The sequence below is a fragment of the Zalophus californianus genome, chromosome 6 (genome assembly GCF_009762305.2).
Source record: "Zalophus californianus isolate mZalCal1 chromosome 6, mZalCal1.pri.v2, whole genome shotgun sequence".
Taxonomy (NCBI): Eukaryota; Metazoa; Chordata; class Mammalia; order Carnivora; family Otariidae; genus Zalophus; species Zalophus californianus.
Genome location: NC_045600.1, coordinates 19189181 through 19207827, shown reverse-complemented (window position 1 = coordinate 19207827; position 18647 = coordinate 19189181). Strand labels below are relative to the sequence as shown.

Below are 18647 nucleotides of genomic sequence, written 5' to 3'. Positions count from 1 at the left end.
ACACAGTGGTGCCTGCAGGTCCTCAACTATCTTTTTTCTCACCTGCTGTACCTTCAGCTCATCTTTCTGACTGCTAGCCCTAATGACCAACAGAGACTCTGGGCCCCCCACCAGACACCTGGCTATAGAGCATATAGTGGTACCTGCATCAGAGCAACAGCATCTCAGAAGCCCCTTTACATGATTCCCACTCACAGTTGCATTTTGGCAGCAGCAGATGTTGATTTTTTTTTTTTTAAATCTTACTAGTGTCTTAGATAGGTTGACTAATAACTTTTTCTATTATCCTCTGACTTTTCATTCCAAACCTTCATTTTTCCCAGCTCCTCCCACATTTGTAAAATATAATCTCACAATAAGTTCTTTATCTACTTATTTCTGATAGCAAGTCTACTTCCTTAAGTGAGCCCTTACTGATTCCTGGTAAGTTTCCTGATTCATGGTAACCTTCCTTGTCTTGACCTGGGTGTTTGTTACATGGGTTTGTTCACTTTTGGAAAAATTCATTAAGCCCGACACTTCTGGTTTTTGTACGTTTCCAATTATATTTTATGCTTTAGCTAAATGTTTATTTATAAAACTGCTTACAGAAATGAGAAAAGCCTTTATCATAGAAGTCAATTTTATTGTCACAAGAGAGAAGCCCAAACTTCTCTGTTGAGAGTATATATTCCTCTGAAGAAATAACGCTGCTTCCCTTTTCATCTAAGACATCCCTGCATCATTTATCAAAAATTCTAAAGTAAGAAATTATTGTGTAGTACTGCCTAACATGGTTATCTCAAACCTCATTAAATGCCTTCTGCAATGCCAACTGTAGAAGATTTCCCTCAGTTTCAAAAGATGCATTGCCTGAAGTACTAGGTACTTTAAAACTCAGGTAAGTTCATGTGTTATCATGGATAAAACTAATCTGATTGGACACCTAATAATTGCATCCCAGGCTCTTCACGTAGCAGTTTACCAAACACCAAGGAAATACAAAGATGAAGCATGATGTGTTTGTTGAATAACAGTTATTGAAAGGCCTCAAGGAGTTAAATACTAACATTCATGAGGAATAAGTGCACCTGTAAACAGAGAGGAAAAGAAGGAAAAAAAAAAAAAAAACTCAAACACAAATAGTGGTAGATACTCTGCACTCTACTAACTTAAGCAGAGATGGGATCGGAGAGGTGGTGAAATTTTAACTCTATAGAGTTAGTGGTCTTAGTCTTGATTATATCCTCCATATGAGTCCAGGTAATCTTGGTCAGAGGATACTTCTCTCGCTGGTGACAATGATATTGCAATAAAGAATCCAGGGGCGCCTGGGTGGCTCAGACTGTTAAGCATCTGCCTTCAGCTCAGGTCATGATCTCAGGTCCTGGGACTGAGCCCCGCCCGGGATTGAAGCCCATGTCAGGCTCCCTGCCCAGCAAGGAGTCTCCTTCTCCCTCTCCCTCTGCCTGCCCCCACCACTCTTGCTCTCTCTCAAATAAATAAATAAAATCTTAAAATACAAACAAACAAAGTATCCAAATGTAATTTAACTAAGCTATGAGTAGATACAAGGCCACATTTGGCGTAGTGACCCCTCCATGAGAAAGTTCTAAGGTGAAATTTGCTAATTATTTGAATCACTAAACAAGAATGAGGTCAATGTGAGAAATATTTTGAGATGGTATGTACTTATGTATTATAAATTTGGTGTTTGTAAATATCTATCTATGTTCACACAGAGATCTAGATTTGAGCCTGTTCACGTTAGCTTAGAGATATTGCTGTAAACCACTAGAGGTTCATTTTAAAAATTATTTGCATTGTTAGGTGATTCCCATAAGTCATCTAGCACATTCCTAAAGTCATACAACTGGTATCAGGTAATAATGGTCTTTAGAATATTCTCATTTTGTTTATTCCTTCATTAAGACTTTCTTCACTGGATTTTTGCTATGCTCCTAGTTTTCCAGTCTCTGACTTTTATTTATTTTTGTTTATAGACTTGACTCAGTCTTCTAAATGATTCACTTCATTCACTTTTCTTGATTCACATTGAGTAATAGCTAGGACTGCCACTTGGTTTTATTCTCTGAAATATGGACTCAGGCCACTCTGGTGCAGGAAAGGGTTAACTCAGCAGGACTCTGTTGCCCTACCTCTCTAAGTTCCCCCAGAAAGGCTTATTTTAATGACTATAACTGAGCTCTTTGAATGTTCTGTTTCATAAGGTTGTTTGTGTATGCCTGAGGCCTTGTGACATACTGTACAAGTTTATCCAAATACTTTATACTAATAATGTTATTTATGGTGAACACCTGCTTTCAATCTGGGGGTCTGGGGCTTCAGTAACTAATGTCAGTCACACAGGCACTGTAAGACTACATGATTGGGACTGACCCCAATAATTTCTGGAAACCAGGCTCAGTTGAACTTCCCTGGTTAGTGACACTTTGCACTTGTTGCCACACATCATTGCTGGAGGAATTAAGCTCATTCTGTGCTACTCCACTGGGAGGGACCTAGAAGCTTAGCTTGGACTTTTCTCTGGACTTTGCCCCATGAACTTTTCCCTTTGCTCATTTTCTCTATGTTTCTTTATTGTAATAAACTGTAACTATGACTATAAAAATGTTTCAGTTCTGTGAACCCTTGTAGCGAATCATCAGGATTGAAGGCAGTTTTAGGAACTCCTACTACACCTCTCTCATAAGGAAGGAATTAGTCAACTGACTTTTTTTTGTTTTTACTTGAGTTTGCATTATATTCTTATTCGTATTCTATGGTTTCTTTGTAATAATTGTTTTAGTCTAGTTTCCTTTTTGTGAAGATAAATTAAAATAAGATAATATAGTCCGTAAATGTTCTTAAGAAAGCACAGGTAAAGATATTTTAATAGGTAGGGTGTACATAACTGAATGAAGGCTTCAGCCTCAATCTCCAAAAGTATGGGTTTTTTGTGGCTAAATTTTGCTCCCCCTACATTCATTGTTTTGATGTCTTAACCCTCAGTACTTCTGAATGTGACTGCATTTGGAGAAAGGGTCTTTAAAGAGGTAATTAAGATTGCATGAGGTCATTAGAGTGGGCCTAATCCAATCTGATTTGGGTCGTTTTAAAAGGAGATTAAGACACAGTCAGTGGCAAGCATGTGAAGACACCAGCACAAGGTACCATTTGCAAGTCAAAAAGAGAGAACCCCAAAAAACCTGACTCTGCCCACGCTTTGATCTTGAACTTCTAGCCTCCAGAACTGTGGAAAAAAATATATATAGTTTTTGTGGTTTAGCCATTCAGTCTGCTACTTTGTAATGGCAGCCCTAGGAAACTAAAATACACCCTCCAGACTATTAAACTACTGATGGACCCTTAGAATAAAGCACAAATGACATGTGATTATCTGTTATACCCACTCAGTGAGGGTGCAGTTATCAATCTGATATTACATATTAAATACTTCAGAACAATTAATTTCTTAGCATTTTAGAAAAAAATGATATATCTGCGCTAGAGATTTTATAACCCAATTTCTGTATCAGTGATTCTTAACCTATAGGTCATTGTCCAGATGACTGAAGATTGAATACAGTGAATTTATGAATTCATTTCTATATCAAACAATAATTCTTGAGTGAATAACTAAAACCTATGTAGATCAATATTTTAAACTTTCAAATATATGTGGATGGCATTCTAAATTCAAGATACAAAATCATTTGTTAAGTATTTCTGAATGCACTGTAGTGCTGTGTCATTAATCGGTGAGTTCTAAGAGAAAAGTCATGTAGGAGTCCATATAGTTTTCATGTTATAAAAAACAATTGGGGGCGCCTGGGCGGTTCAGTTGGTTGCGCATCTGACTCTTGGTTTCAGCTCAGGTCACAATCTGGCGGTTGTGGGACTGAGCTCCGCATTAGGCTCTAAGCCAAGCCAAAGAACCTGAAGCAGGTTCTTTCTTCCTCTCCCTCCCCCTCCACTCCTCTCACTCTTGCTCTTTCTCTGTCTGAAATAAATAAATAACATCTGAAAAAAACTAATCATAGTAAGCATACAGAATCTGCGTAAGGATATCACCTTCAATTTTAATTAAGGCTGGAAAATATGTGTGTTTTTCCTTTGGAAAAATAGCCCAGGACATAACCTAGAATCACAGAAGAAAAAGGTAACTTCTGTATTACTGATTTTAAAATCCTTATTTTGAACATGAAGGGAAAAAAAGCCAAAGGAATTTTATTGTTTCTCAGAGTCAAAGACTTAATTCTTACTTAACTGAGCTATTACCGGGGTCACTCAATCCAGCAAAGGCAATATAGAATAATTGTTGGTGACCTCTGAAGTTGCTTTAAATATGTTCAAATTCCAGTTTTACAACTCACCCAACTGTGTGATATTGGGAAAATTAAATTAACATCTACATCTCAATTTTCAAACCTGTAAAAATGAGGATGACGAGTTCCCCTCGTAGGACAATTCAGAATTGAAGGAGAGAAACACACAAAGCGTTTGGCAAAGGGTCTACTAAAATACCCTAAGTGAAGACTGGTCTGCCACGTTTTTCTAGCATTAAGCTGACTTTTCCTCCTAAGCCCTGTTACTGCACCCACTCATCCAGGCATCTTCCTCACTGACTGCAGAAGAAAGACTCAATGTCTTTCCTCTTTCTGAGAATGTTCTTGAGACTTAGTAAAGAAAAAAGTCGTTTGCTTCCCTGACAGGAAGGAAATCAACTTAAACCCTGCTAATTTCCCTGAAACTAAGTACTTGGGTTTATAGCTACAGGATATCTTCTTTCTGTGATGCACTTCAGTGACTCTTGTGAAGTTCCTAATTTTTTTTTAATGAACCCAAAGTCTTTCATGAAGTCAAAACATGACAATTGAAAAGCATTTTGGCATTGACTTCAAAATATCTCTCTGTGTCTTTATTCCAACAATGCTTTGTGATGGTTTTCTTTTTGAAAACACAAGTGGTAAATATCAAAGAGGAAGAATTAATGTGTATAAACCTCCTTTTAAAAAAACACTGATCTTTGCCATCCTTAAATGAGACATAATACTGTTGGGAGAGAGGATAATGTCACCAGGTTAACAATTTAATTTATGAGAGGATGCAATTGTATATTGCAAAGGAGGCTGTGCTTGCTTAATCTTCAACTAAATCAACACAGAATGATATGGAAATCAGCCCTTTCAAAACTACCGGGCAAATTATTACCCAATCCATCAGATGCAGAACATTTCTTTACTCATTCTCACTCTGAAAATTCAACAGAATACTTTAAATGACTAATAATCAGTTACTTATTAATATATTTGTAATTATTTTCTTTCATTTTACACTAGTGTATTTTGCCATATTAGATTGTTTCTACCTTTCTTCACTCCCACCAGAATATTTTGGAATAAAAAAGTTTACTTTTCTATGGTCTTATGACATTTCCAATTACAAACTATTCTCATTAGTGAGAACAATGGCTGGTAAATTCATAAAACAAGACAGAAGCCCATAAATTGAATAAGATATTTATAGAACATTATTTCAACTGTGTATTGCAGAATATTTGATTGTAAAACTGAAATTCTACTGAGTACAGAGACAACTAATATATCTTTAAAAGAAAGTAATGCGCACTGGCAATGTAGTAAATGTTTTTTCTTTCTCTTTTTCTTTCTTTCCTTCTTTATTTTAAAGATTTTATTTATTTATTTAAGAGAGAGAGACAGAGATAGTGAGAGAGAGCACAAGCAGGGGGTACAGCAGGCAGAGGGAGAAGCAGACTCCCTGCTGAGCAAGGAGCCCGATGTGGGACTCGATCCCAGGACCCTAGGACCAGACCTAAGCCGAAGGCAGACGCTTAACCGATTGAGCCACCCAGGCACCCTCTTTCCTTCTTTTCATTTACTTTTTATAAGGAGGAAATTATATAATAACAGTAGGGCAGGTGCTAAGAAAAATTATCCAAAACTTGAAAAGAAGACCAAAGGAAGCCTGTATGATTTTCAGCCTCATCTTGCAGCATTGTTCAAAAGGCCTATATATTGTTTCAAGGAACAATATGTATTTGTTTGACTTTCTATTTCCTATTCATCAGGGCCCCCAAATTCTGTGAAGTTACATGTTAACATGAAGATGCAAATTACTTTTGATTGGTAGGAAAGTCGCCCAAGAGGTCATAATTTTCTTGCCCTTCAGGACCATAACTTATTTTATATCTAATTTAGTAATCTTATTTCATCATTTTTAAAGTACCTACTCACTTCTCAGTTCTGTTTCTTTATCAGTTTCCTTCATTAAAGAGTTAAATCTTTGACATAAGTTCACTTTATATTGGGAAGTATGTTGTGAACACTTTGAACATGATATTTATTACTTATTAGGAATACTTTGAATTTAAATTTCAACAATTATAATTTTAGCTTGAAATTATATTTTTATTTTTTTAAAGATTTTATTTATTTATTTGTTAGAGAGAGAGAGCGTGGGCGAGAGAGAGTGAGCTAGAGTACAAACAGGGGGAGCTGCAGGCAGAGGGAGAAGCAGGCTCCCTGCTGAGCAAGGAGCCAGATGCGGGACTCAATCCCAGGGCACTGGGATCATGACCTGAGCTGGAGGCAGCCGCTTAACCAACTGAGCCACCCAGGCGTCCCGAAATTATATTTTTATTAAGAAAAACAATAATCAAGTGTAAAGTAAGGTAGTTCCTAATTCCAAAGAATAAAAGCAGTTAAAAGAGAGTCAGAACCACTTATATCGAAAGAATCCATTGGACTTAAGATATACTATCCTTCTTTGTAGCTTTATATTTGCAAAGCACCAAGTATCCTAATATTGTCCTGAAAAAGCTCCATCAACTCTGTAAACTTCATCTAAATTTCCCCTTCAGGGTTTTCAAGATTTTTCTAATTTAATCTATTTTCTTCCTCTTAAAAGAACTCCTTGGTAACTCCTTGGTTTGAAGCCATTCTCCTAAACCTTCAAGTGGCATATAATGGTATAAGTAAGTAAGTACAAGTAAGTGTGTCCCTTCAGAAGGGGCATAAAGAGAGAAAAGAGAGGACGAAACTCCTATCAAGAATTGGTGGGACTGGTCCTTTGGGAACTCTGACCTTTCTGAAGAACATCTCGCAGAAGTAGTAGGAGAGAGTCTATCACTGAAGAACTTTGAAGAAGGTGGTTGGGAAGGTGATCAAGATGCTCATCAGTGGCTCACAATTCTGCTTAGAGACCTGCCTGTCTTCAATTCCATCCATCAAATGGAGACTAGCTGGGGTAAGTGGAAGTTTTACCACAAGAGAATATTTTTATCTGAAAGCCCTTTCTGCTTTAGTTGGACTTCCGCCAGCATTTGCTAGAGTGCTGAGTCCAGTTTCAGCCACTACTGAGGAGAATATGGACACATCTAAGTGAAGAAAAATGGGTCCATGAATAACTGTTTTAGGAGATGTTTTTGGGTTTGTTTTGTTTTTTTTTTTCTTTGTTCATTCTTGGTTTTTAGCTTATTAGAGAGAGGTTTCAGAAATAATTACTGTCAGCAAGTAATTGGTAAAGAGTCATTTTGAACATTAAGCTATTTGTCCCTGTATCAACAAAAGAGCACTCAATAACTTGTGTTGAAAGAGGAATTCTTACAGATTCATTGTTGTTCAGATCTGAAATGGCATTTGACATTTGAAGGAAATGGGTCTCACTTCCTATTTCTTCAAAGGGAGAAACATAGATTGAAAATGTACAGTGACCTATACAAGGCCACACGGTCAGTAAGGATATGGAAAAGGGGCACCAGATCACAGACAAAGAACCACTTACTGAAATGGGAGAAGCCTGAACTCCAGAGCTCATTTTGACTTCAAAATTCCTTTTCTCAAATACCAGAAATGACATTAAGACAACCATTTCAACACTGTTTATTCTGCAAAGCCCGATCTGGCCTCAGGCTACCTCTCAATCTTGGTACCAAATAGTTTCAAGTTCAACGATTCTGACTGCTACTGAAAGAAGAACAAAGAACTTCCAAGGATCATAACTATGATTGGTTTTATGTGATGCCTTTGGAATGGACTGCGGATGTATTTATCATATTTATGTGTCCCATAGCTCTTGGTCTGAGGTTCAGTTGAGGTGTGCATTAGTAACTAAAATTAATTTCCCTGTTCTACTCTGTGACAGCAATTTTGAAGTACTGTAAATTCCAAGACATGTTCATCAACTATAAGTAATTACTAATAAGTGACAAGCAAATATTTTATTGTGTACCTGTAATTAGTAATTGCAGAAACATATATTCCTAGAGTGTAGGATGATAAAAACAAATAGTTTAAATCATTTTAAGATTACTTTTCTGTTTTGAATCAAAATTATAAGAACTGAAAAATTATAGTGTGCAATACAACTAAGTAGATGTTTCCAAGAATTGTGCCAGTTTATTTTTTTAATTTTTCTTAAAGATTTTATTTATTTATTTGACAGAGAGAGACCACAGGCAGGGAGAGTGGCAGGCAGAGGCAGAGGGAGAAACAGGCACTCTTCAGAGCAGGGGAAGCTCATGTGGGACTTGATCCCAGGACCCTGGGATCATGACCTGAGCCACCAAGGTGCCCTGAATTATGCCATTTTAATTGAAAATAAGAAAACCTGCATTCAGTTTCACCAAGCCGCATGATGCTACCACATCTCTCAACAGATTTCAACAGTTTTCTGCTTTAATATTACATTTCACTTTTTTAAATCCAAGTAATCAGAATCTTGTTTTGAAAACAAGCCATTTATTACTTGGTATGAGGCTATTTATTACTTCTCGGTTACGTTTTGCAGTCATGTAGTAGAAATGGCAGTGAACAGATCATTTCTCTAGCAATCTGTGAATGAATAATAATTCCATTGAAACAAGAGGGCAGAATGAACAATTAATGTTTTTCAAAAGTATGTTAGTAAATCTGCACTAGAAATGGAGACATTCCTACAACTATATTTGATATATTTGTATTTGTTTTCTGTGTTTTCCCAAAGGACATCTGCCAAGCAAACATAAAGACAGCAGAGATGTGGGAAGAGGTTTAAGTGGACCGATTTTCTCATCTTTCCTACATATGTATCAATATTTGAATTTAATTTGAAAAATCTAGAATGGGAGGTTTAGTTATATCATGGATGTAATGCTGATGAGCAAACACAGGACTCATAATAATATAATAATTGGCAAAGGCAGGGATGATGGGAAGGAGGGTAGATGCTAATGATACACACAAAAAGTCAAGGCTAGATCATGACTTTTATTTTTTTATTATTATTATTTTTAAAGATTTTATTTATTTATTTGAGAGAGAATGAGAGATAGAGAGCACGAGAGGGAAGAGGGTCAGAGGGAGAAGCAGATGCGGGACTTGATCCCAGGACTCCAGGATCATGACCTGAGCCGAAGGCAGTCGCTTAACCAACTGAGCCTCCCAGGCGCCCAAGGCTAGATCATGACTTTTAATGACAGAAAGCCTTGATGCTGATTCTTGACTGTCTTTGAAGAAATTACTTTAACTGTTTGATCCTCAGTCTCTCCTTTATAAACTGAGGAAAATAACAACTTTGAAATACAATGTTTGGGATCACCAAACTCTTAACACACTTCCATTGTTTTTGAGGATTTTTGTCAAGATTTAAATTCTACATATATTTTAAAGTTCTATGCATATTTTAATTCCCACAAGGCATTTCTTTTCTTGGAGAAACTATGTTTATATTTACATGTACTTATATTTCTATACCTATATTTCTATTTATAATTCTATATTTCTATGTTTTCTATTTATAGTTCTATATTTAAAGCGTGTGATAATTATTTATGTTGAAAATTTTAACAACATTAACATTATTTTAATTTTTTCAATCCTTTCCAGGTATATTAGATAAAACCTGGTGCCTCTTGGTGAAAGATCAATGGCCATTTGTTTAGTATTCAGGTAAAATATGGCATAATTCTTAGAACCTAAGACATAAAATGCCAATTCCTTGTTAACAAATACTTTTTTTCAAGGGAGGTGGTTTACAATCTTTGTTTTCATTGACTGAGAGAAAACCTAATTGAGTTGTAAGCTAATGAATCAGTGCAGATAAATTTTAGTAATAGATCATGTTTTAATTTTCAGTACATACCTCAGAAAGATTTTTAAAAATGAGTGAATTTGATAGAAGAAAACTTTTCACTTCTATTTATTTCTATGAATACCAATTCTCAGCTCATAGCATTTGTAAAACAATTAATAGAAATAAATTTATGCAGAAACATGACACTTGGGATACCTGAGTGGCTCAGTTAAGCAGTTGCCTTTGGCTCAGTTCATGATCCCAGGGTCCTGGGATTGAGTTCTGCATCAGGCTCTTTGCTCAGCAGAGAGCCTGCTTCTCCCTTTGCCTTTGCTCCCCCGGCTTGTGCTCTCTCTCGCTCTGTCTCTCTCTGACAAATAAATAAAATCTAAAAAAAAAGAAACATGACACTTTTTAGCATTATTTTTTTTAATCGATGGATGCAAAGGCTGATGAAATAAAGATCATTTATCTCATTAAGAAATATATTTCCAATTAATTTTTTATGTTTAATAAATGTTAACAGTTTTTCATTTATTTGTTTTTGATCAAATATGTACTAATAACAATTACAATAATCTCCAGAAAATTTTTCATTTTATACTTCAGTCTTATGGTCACAGGAAAATTTTAAAAAACTTTTCATATTTTGTTTAATAAAATTATAATAGAGTGATGAAGAAATATTTTACATCTAAAAATATAACAAAAAACATCATGTGTAAGACTTAGAGTGGAACTACATGCTCATTCAAGGATAGGGAAAATATCAAATATATGAATATTAATGAAGTTAATGTTTGTATGTTTTTAAATGAATGATGCTGCATTTTTAGATTCCATTACATATATTTAGAAGTATTATAAAACACTTTATATAGTTTTTGATATTTAAAATATGTTGAAAACTAGTTCTTTTCAGCTATTTAATTTTATGATGACACTTTTTATTTATTTTTTTTCTCATTAAACTTTTGTTTTAATGGGTCTCAAAATTCTGTGACATATTTTTGGTCAAGTTGTCTCCACTAAAAACTACTGATTTTAAAAACTAATAACTTACAACTGCCACACACACAAAAAAAACATATGGTCCACAAAATATTCTCCTTTCCTTCTGAAGGCACTGTTATCATTAACCAGTCTTTTATTACTAAACTTAAATGGCCAATTGACACAAACAGTTCTGAGACCGTTCTTCCACCACTGGTTAAGACTGGGGTGGCAGGTATTGGGGATAATATTCATTTAGCCTCTGAGCTTTCTGGGCAGACTTGGTGTCCTTGCCAACTCCAGCTGCCTTTTTGTCCACTGCTTTGATGACACCCACAGCAACCATCTGTCTCATGTCACGAACAGCAAAATGGCCCAGAGGAGGATAGTCAGAGAAGCTCTCAACACACATAGGCTTGCCAGGAACCATATCAACAATGGCAACATCACCAGATTTCAAGAACTTGGGACCATCTTTCAGCTTTTTTCCAGAATGACGATCTATCTTCTCCTTCAGCTCTGCAAACTTGCAAGCAATGTGAGCTGTGTGACAATCCAGCCAAGGCCCATATCCAGCACTGATTTGGCCTGGATGGTTCAGGAAAATCACCTGAGCTGTGAAGCCAGCTGCTTCCACTGGTGGGTCATTTTTGCTGTCATCAGCCACATTGCAATTAACCAACATCTTTGACAGATACATTCGTGACATTGAAGTACCTACATTGTCCTCAGGAAGAGCCTCACTTCACGGTGCATTTCAACAGACTTTACTTCAGTTGTAACACTGACTGGAACAAAGGTGATCACCATGCCAGGTTTAAGAACACCAGGCTCCACTCAGCCCACAGGGACAGCGCCAACACGACCAATTTTGTAGACGTCCTGGAGAGGCAAACACAAGTGCTTGTCAGTTGGATAAGTTGGTGGCAGAAATGCAATCCAGAGCTTTGGGCAGTGTGGTTCCGCTGGTTTTCCCATCTTTACTTTCCATCCCTTGAACCGAGGCATGATAGCACATGGCTCTAGCATGTTGTCACCATTACAACCAGATTGGCACAAATGCTACTGTGTCGGTGTTGTAGCCAATTTCCTTAATGCAGGTGCTGACTTCCTTAATGATTTCCTCGTATCTCTTCTGGCTATAGGGTGGCTCAGTGGAATCCGTTTTGTTAAGACCAACAATTAGTTGTTTTACACCCAGTGTGTGTAAAATACAAGGGCATGCTCACGGGTCTGCCCATTCTTGGAAATACCTGCTTCAAATTCACCAACACCAGCAACAACAATCAGGACAGCACAAGTCAGCCTGAGATGTGCCTGCAATCATATTTTTGGTAAAGTCTCTGTGTCCTGGGGCATCAATGATGTTCACATAATACTTGCTGGTCTCAAATTTCCACAGAGAGATATCAATGGTGATACCATGTTCACATTCAACTTTCAGTTTATCCAAGACCCAGACATACTGGAAGGAGCCCTTTCCCATCTCAGCAGGCTCCTTCTCAAATTTTTCGATAGTTCTTTTGTTGATCCCACCATATTTGTAGGTCAGGTGACCAGTAGTGTTAGACTTGCCTGAATCTACGTGTCCAATGATGATGATGTTGATATGAGTCTTTTCCTTTCCCATTTTGGTCTAGGTTTAGCAGTGGTTTTCATGGCACCTGTGTTTAGAGGCAAACCCATCGTGAAAACTAATGACATTTTTTAGATATCAACTTACATACGCACAAGGAAGTGCAGAGATTTTTATTATTACTTTTGGTCTTCAAAAGCAAGTGTTAGAAAGCCAATGATATATTTGACTCCTCAATAGTAGACTGTTTGCATAATTTTATGTTATTCTTTCTTTGTTATTTTTTATTGAGGTGATATTTACATACCATATAAACCCAGAGGTCATTTTTTTTCTTAAAGATTTTATTTACTTATTTGATGGAGAGAAAGCGAGAGAGGGAACACAAACAACAGGCAGAGGGAGAGGGAGAAGCAGGCTTCCCCCTGAGCAGGGAGCCTGGTGCGGAGCTCAATCCCAGGATCCTGGGATCATGAACTGAGCTGAAGGCAGACACTTAACTACTGAGCCACCCAGGTGCCCCCAGAGGTCATGTTTTTAAGGAAATGGAGTTCATTAACAAGAGGGTTAACATTAATACAGACTGACCTGTGTTTCAAATCGATAGGCTTTATTTTTAGAGAAAAATTTAGATTTACAGACAAATTCAGTAGAGAGTACAGTGTTCCCATTTACTTCTCTCTTGGTTTTCCCTATTATTAACATCTTTCATTAATGTGGTACATTTGTTATAATTGATGAACTAATATAATATTATATATAATTATTAACAAGAATCTATAGCTTACATAAGGGTTTATCTTAGGGTTGTACATTTACAGGTTTTGAAAAATGTGTAAGGATATATACCTATAGGGGAAGAGAGGAAAAAATAAAACAAGATGAAATCAGAGAGGGAGACAAACATAAGACACTCCTAATTATAGGAAACAAACTAAGAGGAAGCTGGAGAGGGGTGGGGAGATGGGGTAACTGGGTGATGGACATTAAGGAGGACACATGATGTAATGAGCACTGGGTATTATATAAGACTGATGAATCACTGACCTCTACCTCTGAAACCAATAATTCATTATATGTTAATTAATTGAATTTAAATAAAAATAAATAAATTTAGTTTGGAAAGAAAAAAAGGATATGTATATATTATTATAGTATCATATAGAATAGTTTCATTACCCTAAAAATCCTCTGTGTTCTGCTTACTCATTCCTCTCCCTCAACCCTCAACTCCAAGTAATCACTGACCATTTTACTTTCTCCATAGATTTGCCTTTTCCAGAATGTCATATATTTGGAATAATACAGTATGTAGTCTTTTCATATTGGCTTCCTTCACTCACCAATATGCATTCAAGTTTCCTGCTTGCATTTTTTTGCAGCTTGATAACTTATTTCTTTTAATTGATGAATGATATTCTTTGTGTCACAGTTTGTTTACCCATTCATGTATAGACGGAAATTTTGGTTGCTTATGAGCTCTGGCAGTTATGAATCAAGCTCTTATAATATTTGCATGCAGGATTTTATGTAAAATTAAGTTTTCAACTCATTTTGGCAAATACTAAGCAAAATTGCTGGCAAATTACCCATTTTTATGTGAGTAACTCAGTGACAGTACATTCTCAGTGTTATACAGTGATCACATCTATCTAGCTCTAAAATATTTTCATCACCCCAAAATAAAACTCTGTGCCCACATGCCACTCCCCAGTCTCTCCTTCCATGAGCTCCTGGAAACCACCAATCCACTTTCTATCTCTTTGAATTTGTCTATTCTGTTTATTTCATATACAGAATTCTATAATATGTAGCTTTTATGTCTGGTTCTTTCACTATGCAGGATGTTTTCCAGGTTCATCTGTATATCACTGTGATATTTCTTTTCATGGTTGAAGAATATTCCATTTTATGTGTATAGTGCAATTTGTTTACCCATTCACCCATTTTTAGACATTGGGATTTTTCTACCTCTTGAGTATTGTGAATAGTGCTGCTATTCTGAGTATGTTTGAGTATCTGTCTCCTTTTGGGTACACACATAAGAATATAGTTGAGTGGTCCTATGATAATTCTATATTTAAATTTGAGGAACCACAAGACTGCTTTCCACAGAGATGCACCATTTACATTCTCACTAGCACTATACCAGAGTTTCAATTTGTCCACATTCTTTCCAACACTGTTATTTTCCATTTTCAAAATATTTTTATAACTATCCTAGTAGGTGTCAGGTGGTACCTCGGGATTTTGACTTGCATTTCCCTAATGACTAATGACAACGTGTATCTTTCATGTGATTTTTGGGCATTCATATATCTTCTTTAGAGAAATATCTATTCAAGTCTTTTGCCCTTTTAAGTAGGTTGTCTCTTATTATTGAGTTTTAGGAGTTCCTAATATATTCTGAATATTAAACCTCTGCTGGTTAATTTTATGTGTCAACTTGACTGGGGTAGGGGATGCTCAGATAGCTGCCAAAATATTATTTCTGGGTGGGGATTAGCATTTGATTCAGTAGACTAAGTAAAGAGAATCACTCTCACCAAAATAGGTCAGCATCATTCAAACCTTCAGGGCCTGTGTGAAACAAAAAGAGAAATGAAGGATGAATTTTCTCATTTTTCCTGAGCTGGAATGCCCATCTTTTATCTTAGACATCAAAGTTCCTGGTTTTTGGACTTTTGGACTCTGGGACTTACATCATCAGCCTCCCTGCTTCTCAGGCCTTCAGACGCTGACTGAATTATATTGTGGGCTTCCCTGTTTCTCCAGCTTGCAGGTGACAGACTGTGGGATTTCTCCACTTCCATAACGGTGTAAGGTAATTCCAATATTAAATGCCCATTTACATTATCTATCATCTATTTATCTATGTATGTATCTATCAACTATCTATCATCTCTATCTATCTATCTATCTATCTATCTATCTATCTATCTATCTATCTATCATCTATCTATCATCTACGTATTCTCTCTCTCCTATTGGTTCTGTTTCTCTGGAGAACTGTGACTAATACAAAACCCTCATCAGATCTGTGATGTGCAATATTCTTTCCCATTCTGTAGGTTGTCTTTTCTCTTTCTTGATAATGCCCTTTGATGCACAAAAGTTTTTAATTTTAATGAAGCCTAATTTATCTATTTTTTTTTCTTTTATTGATTGTGCTTTTGGTGTTATATCTAAAAATCCATTGCCAAATACAAGGTCGTGAATATTTCTACCTATGCTTTCTTCTAAGAGTTTTATGTGTTTAACTATTATATTTAAGTTGTTGATCCACTTTGAGTTTTTTTTTTTTTTGTAGGAATAAAATAGGGCTCCAGTTTCTTCTTCTTTTTTTGTATGTTGATATTCAGTGTCTTACCACTATTTATTGAAGGGACTATATTTTTCCCCATTGAATTTACAACACCCTTGTTGAAATCCATTAACTATAAATGTATGTGCTTATTTATGGACTCAGTTCTATTTCTTTGGTCTATATGTCTATCCTTATGCCAGTACCACACCGTTTTTATTACTGTACTTTTTTTTTGTTGTTGTTTAAGACTTTATTTATTTGAGAGAGAGAAGAGAGAGAGCATATGCTGAGGGGAGGGGCAGAAGGAAAGGGAGAAGCAGGCTCCCTGATGAGCAGGGGCCAATGCAATGTTTGATCCCAGGACTCTGGGATCATGACCTGAGCTGAAAGCAGATGCTTAACTTACTGAGCCACCCAGGTGCCCTATTACTATACCTTTGTAGTAAGTTTTAAAATTTGAAAGTGTGAATCATCTTTCTTCTCTTTCAATATTGTTTTGATTATTCAGAGCCCCTTTAAATTTCTTATGAATTTGAGAATCAGCTTTTCCACTTTTGCCAAAAAAGGGGGACATTGGAATGTTGATAGAAATGGTACCTATCTATGAATTCTTTGGGTAGTATTGCCATCTTAAAAATAATGAGTCTTCCAATCCATGAATAAAGATATCTTTCCATTTATTTAGGTCTTCTTTAATTTCTCTCACCAAGGTTTTGCAGTTTTTCAATCTCTCACTCTTTTTTATTTTTTATTTTTTTATTTTATTTTTTTTTAAAGATTTTATTTATTTTATTTGAGAGAGAGAGAATGAGAGATAGTAGAGCACGTGAGGGAAGAAGGGTCAGAGGGAGGAAGCAGACTCCCTGCCGTAGCAGGGAGCCCGATGTGGGACTCGATCCTGGAGTCCCAGGATCATGACCTGAGCCGAAGGCAGTCGCTTAACCAACTGAGCCACCCAGGTGCCCTCACTCATTTTTAAATCTTCCTTTTTCAATTCCTTGAACTTCTTTGTTATTTCCCACTGTCTTCTGTAGTTTTATGCCAATAATCCAGTTTTTACACCTATCATTCAGCTGAGTCACAACCTTTTCCCCCCAGCTTTTGTTCTTATTTAAGCAAATAATGTTTTGTTTAGTATCATATGAAAACAAGAAAAATATGATTATATTTTTAATATGTAGCCCTCCCAATTTAAGAAAAATTCAGAGAAAATAGAAAGGGCAATTACCCATAATTCTAAGTGCAAAAACAGTTGAAATATAGTAAGTGTTCAGTAACCATTTTTGAAAAGATAAATGAATGGGTGATTTCATGAGTTTTCAAATCATAATACAATGTTTTTACAGTTAAATTTCTTTTTAGCCTTTCTCCATAGAATTACTTAAGTACTTCTAATTATGGCTGGGGATATATTTTATTATAGTTTTGTTTCATTTAGAAACATATTTCTTCATGTTTCTACATAATTTCATTATTAGACTTTTGAAGTGCAGCATCATCATCATGATTTTTTAAGACTCATTCATTTGGGGTTACAGAAGTTTAGGGTGTTAGGATTATGCAGAGCAAGATAGAGACATTTAAAATAATCTAAAATATAACTATATTTCATTTATAGTTTTAAGACAATATCCTATCTCGGATTTTCTTGGAGAAATTTCAATAAAATAAAATCCAATCTCCTCCCAGGACACATTCTCTCTCCTCACTATGCTAAGGCAAGTAATGATAATTACAACTAGAAAGATTTTTATCTATTTTTTGATCCAGTCACCCAGGGATTTGTCTTGTTTTGAAAATTCTTAGTTACAAATCATCACATATAGCAAACTGGTTCCTGTCAAAGGGATGCAGGAAATCTTGTTAATATTCAAAATCAATTTAGTTGACATAAATAGAAAAAAATTAATAAAAAAGCCATTATAAAAGTATCTGGCTGATCTGAGGAATTTGCCAATGAGGAAATAATGCCCATGAATGAAGTAAGAAGACTGAAAAATTTTTCTGATCCTTTGCATTATTTTTCTATCTGCTTTCAGAGATACTGTTCATTATAAACCATAATGTTATAAATTTATATTAATCTATATATTAATTTATTTTAACTCTACTCAGTAGTGACAATAAAGAATGATAAGCTTTTAAATTACTGTTAAACAATGCTGAAATTAATATTTCTGTTCATGTAATTTTCTTGTTAATTATTGTTTAACAGACAATTTTTTAATGAAATAATAATTGGTCAAAGGGTACTAAACCTTTCTGATTATTTAATTAATATGTCTTTTTTTGTCTACAAAACTCACATTTGTAAAGAATGGGTTCTAATGGCTATCAAGCTTTTATATGATTTTAAAATTCATGGTCAATAAATTAATATTTCAATGTTGTTTACGATGTACTATATTCAATGTCTTTATGTACACATCAAGTGTATGCTTATTAATAATCTTTATCTTTCTCTTCACTTGAATTTGAGATTTTTTGAAGATTTTGAATGTTTTAATATAACAGCAAAATTGATTTTAATAATTAAGAAATTTAAGTCCTTTACCATTTTTTTTAATATTTTATTTATTTATTTGTGAAAAGAGAGAGCATGAAGGGGAGAGGGGCAGAGGGGCAGAAGCAGAGGGACAAGCAGACCCCTGGCTGAGCAGGGAGTCTGATGCGGCTTGATCCCAGGACCCTGATCATGACCTGAGCCAAAGGCAGACG

The 18647-nt window shown here is 35.6% G+C and overlaps 1 pseudogene; it reads right to left on the bottom strand.

The window, feature by feature from the left end:
• Window positions 1-11220: 11220 nt before the first annotated feature.
• LOC113909349 lies at window positions 11221-11856 on the bottom strand (annotated as a pseudogene).
• Window positions 11857-18647: the final 6791 nt, after the last annotated feature.